Below are 4,466 nucleotides of genomic sequence, written 5' to 3'. Positions count from 1 at the left end.
GACGGGTGGGGGGTTTTGGGGGCGGGGGCGGGGGGGGGGGGGGTTCCTGATAAAGAAGCCTTAAATTTTGATAGATTTCATAGATTATACTACAGCGTTGTTAAATTAATCCAAATGTGTTTGGTGTGCCTCCATGGCTAACTTCAGCTTGTTTACAGTGCAAATGCTCGCTAAGTAATGGCTAACGCTGTTACTGTGTCGAATCTAGACAGCCTCCCCTGTAATGATTGATCACAATGACACACTTTCCGAAACACAAGCGATAATGCCGTGCGCTCGTGCACGTCATTGACTCGAGTGGGGTGGGGCTGGTGGGGAGGGGGGGAGGCGGATTAGTGAAGTGAAGCTACAGTACATTCAAATCCTGCTTGTCGTTTTCAAACGACAAGCTCCACATTTCATAAACATTTCACAGTGGCTACAGTTTGACCTAGCAACTGATTATTTCTATTCCCGTTATTTCCTGTGGGGGCTAAAGTAGTGAGCATGTGGTGGGGCACTGCCCCTCATGTAATGAAAATAAGAGTGGCTGCTCTCAGATCATCTTATTTACTTTTTTTATTACTCTTTTTTGACACAAGGCTCAGTGCAATGAAAATTCCTCCACCGTGTCCGTGTGTGTGTGTGTGTGTATGTGGGTGTGTGCGTGAGTGTGTGAGACATAGAAATAAAAGGCAATTTTTAGAGCGATTCAAAGTTTCATCATGCTAATAAGGACTCCCCTCAATAGCCCACGGGGATGGCGTTATCATTTCCTGTGTGGCCAACGCCCCCGCCGCCATTTGACACGGCTGCCGTTCACGAGCTCACATGCACGTTCACATAATGTGAAAAGTGTGCAGGGAAAAAATGGAGGGCTACTTCAACGGAAATTGAAACGTGAGTCAGGCCCTTCGGTGGCAACACACACACACACACACACACACACACACACACACACACACACACACACACACACACACGGTAATGGTGGTTGTGGTACTTGACGCTGGAGATGAAACTAATCCGCAAACAATCCTGATAGTGTTGCTGTTGCAGTGAAGCGATGACGTCATGCTGGATGGATTAAAGTCAAGTGAGAGGGCAAAATGAGAGTTTTGTCAGGTTCCTTCTGTGGCTCGGCAACGTGCGTACTGACAGCTGTTAGAAAACATTGCTTGTTGGTTTACATTCAAACTTGAGCGCCGACAGCCCGGGCAAGTGGCATCATACAAGTTTAGCATGTCGGCGTCCTCATGCTTTGGTCACTGGGGGCCTCAGTTCGTTCTTCTCGCTCAGTCAGGCGGGGGCAATGGACCTCTTTTATGTCAAATGCTAATGTGATGGCTTTTTCTATATTTCCTCAGAAAATATTTTGTTTGTTCTTGAATGTATTATTATTATTATTGTTATTATTGCACGAGAAACGTTCTCGTCCTAATGAGAAACGTCTTTTCTCGCTCGCACTAGCTTATTTGTTTGCGTGAGCTAGCTGCCTGTGAACGGTGAAGTGAGGCCGCGGCAGCAGAAGAGGACTTACACTCTTTCCTCAAAACAACGGTACCAAATATTGTTGTCAACCGACCAAAAAAGAAGATGAGGATAATTGAGAAAGTTTCTCATCCTAACTAGGAAGTTCGTTCACGCAGGTAAATAAGATAGCGCTAAAACAAATTTATATGATAGCTTGCTCGCTAGCTAGCTAGATATTATGTACGAAATTATACATGCTTTTATTATGCATGTTTTTATTGTGTCATGTTGATTCACAATGTCGTATTTTGCAAATGCGTTGTGGTTATTTATTTATTTTTTTATTTTCATGCTAACACCTGACTTCATTTGCTAACATGATGGCCTATAAAGGACTGCAACAACAGATGACTGTAACATGTCTACACACACACACACACACACACACACACACACACACACACACACACACACACACACACACACACACACACACAAACACGCACGGGATTAAAGGGCCAGCGATGGGGGGAGGGACTCCTATGCTCTGTTTTTTCCCCCCCAATCTTTTTGCTTTGAGGATGACGGCCAGCACTTGTGTTACATAACACAACATCAGCCTGGAGTGAGGCTGTGTGCCGTGCATGCGTGTCACACTAAGCAGTGCAACACACAGCAACACTTTAGAGGATTGCGATGCCTCTGAAAGTTGCCTGCGACGCACTAGTAGTTACTTGTGTCGAACTTTGAGTTGCTCCCGGAGTACTAAGAATTGGTAGTGGACCAGCAGTTTTTGAATTTCTGTGCCAAATTGCATAACAGTGCAACATTGCGAAATCTGCCTGAAAATCGGCGTGAAATTAGCAAAAGGCTGAAACTCATTTTACCACATTTGAGGATGTCTTTAAAATCCGTTCCCAGGTTTCAGAATGTCTGCTTGAAGATCGGCTTAAAGTATTTCCTCCCATTTCAGAATTGGCTCATGGCGATTTAGGCTGCTTCCTTCCTTCTGCAACAAAACATTACAGTAATCGAGTGCAACAAAACGGGCGGACTCAAAATGTCTCGATCCTCACTATTTTCACTTGTTATCTACATAAAAAAATTAACAAACAAACAAACAAAAAAATCAATATAGCAATATAGGTGACACGAGGCCACCCGGCTTGCTTCCGCAGAAGCAGGGGGAAATAGGCGGTGTTTTCACTTCTCAGCCAGTCGAGCATTCAAGTGCGTTTATAGATTTGTTCTCAAGCTATTTCCACCACTTGTAATGTGTTAATAATACGTAAAAATGTCAGACCAAGTGAGGACACAGCAATATTATCGATTTGTGAAGCAATCAATCAGAGGAAAAGGGGCTCGTCTCCCTTCGCAGTTTTCCACCCGAAATGTGAGTATTGCAAAATCTGCGTAATGCCGTCTGGCTGTAAATTATTGCTGATTTAATTTGTGTGTGTGTGTGTGTGTGTGTGTGTGTGTGTGTGTGTGTGTGTGTGTGTGTGTTTTGTGTGTGTGTGTGTGTGTGTGTGTGTGTGTGTGGGGCGGGGGCACACCGCCTGTGGAAAATTTGGCTCTCCTTTCCTACATTTGTGGAATCTCTGCGTTTTCTGCATCTGGTAATGTCTGCATAAAATTGTAACGTCCCGCATTTAAAACTGTTGAATCATTTTATAATGTTCCACATTTTGGGATGTCAGCCTGAAACTGCCCATGAGCGAAGCCACACAACAAAAAGCGACAGAGCGGCGTGAAATATATCTCGCTTTATTTTGCATATTATGAACAATTCCTGATATCCATGCATACAGTATAATGAGATCACAGGATGGCCTGGTTTCTAAAATATATGTTCCACATCATGAATGGGGGCGGGGGGCTTGTATTGCAGGGTGTAATAAGAATAAGACAGCACTTCATTAAGTGTTACACTGTCACAAATGAGCTTATTCTTCAATGTTTTGTCTTGGCGTGGCTTGGGTGGAACCTGATATATATATAGATATATTCATATATACTGCATTACTAATATAGCTACATAGAAAATAAATATGATGATACCATCAGTGTAAACAAAAGGTTGGACATATGTTGACCGGACTACATCTACAAAGCAAAAAGTGCCTGATAAGATCAGAAAAGGTGAACCCTGTTGTACCACCGGAGGCGGGGCATCAGAAGTTGCTTCTGATCAATAGCAATTGCAAGCGGACTTCTAGAAACTGCTATGATAGTGGACCACCTGGAGTTGCTACACCACCAGGAGTTCGTGCAGACTACTAATGGACTTGTAGTAGTTGCAAGTAGGCCACTGGAAGTTTCTAGAGGACCACCCGGACCTTCCCCAACGTCGAGAGTTGCTAGAAGATCACTAGGAATTGCTAGCAAACAACTAGAAGTTGCGAGTGGACCATCAGGAGTTTCTTGTGGACCGCCAGGAGCTGCTTCAACACTTAGAGTTGCTAACAGACAACTAGAAGATATTCGTGATCACCAGCGGTGGCTAGTGCACCACCAGATCTTTCTACACCACCAAGAGTTGCTACAAGACCACGAGGAGTTGCGAGCAATCCACTTGCGGAGGAGCCGTTTCAACTCTCAGCGTTGCTAATAGCTAGCGAGAGGATAGCAGTGATCACCAGCGGTCACTAATGGACTAGCTTGAGTCGCAACAACATCAGGAGTTGCTAGCAGACTACGAGCGGACCACCAGGAGGTCCAAAAAACTACAATACAATGACAATGAGTGTGAACTCCTACTAAGAGTTGCTAGTGGACTACTAGCGGGCCTCTTAGACCACTGGGAGTTTCTAGAAGATTACTAAGGCTTGCTAGGTGACCACGAGTAGTTACTAGATGACTTCAAGGATGTGATCTCCAACCACTCAGAGTTGCTTGGAATGTCAGAAATTGCCTACAGACGACAGGGAACTGTTAGTGGTGCACCAGCGCTTACTAGCTGACTTATAGAAGTTGCTCGCAGACTACTGGCTGTTGTTCACAGGCTAATAGCA

Source organism: Hippocampus comes, unplaced genomic scaffold (genome assembly GCF_001891065.2).
Source record: "Hippocampus comes isolate QL1 unplaced genomic scaffold, H_comes_QL1_v1.1 scaffold7, whole genome shotgun sequence".
NCBI lineage: Eukaryota > Metazoa > Chordata > Actinopteri > Syngnathiformes > Syngnathidae > Hippocampus > Hippocampus comes.
Note: the sequence above shows the minus strand (reverse complement) of the source record.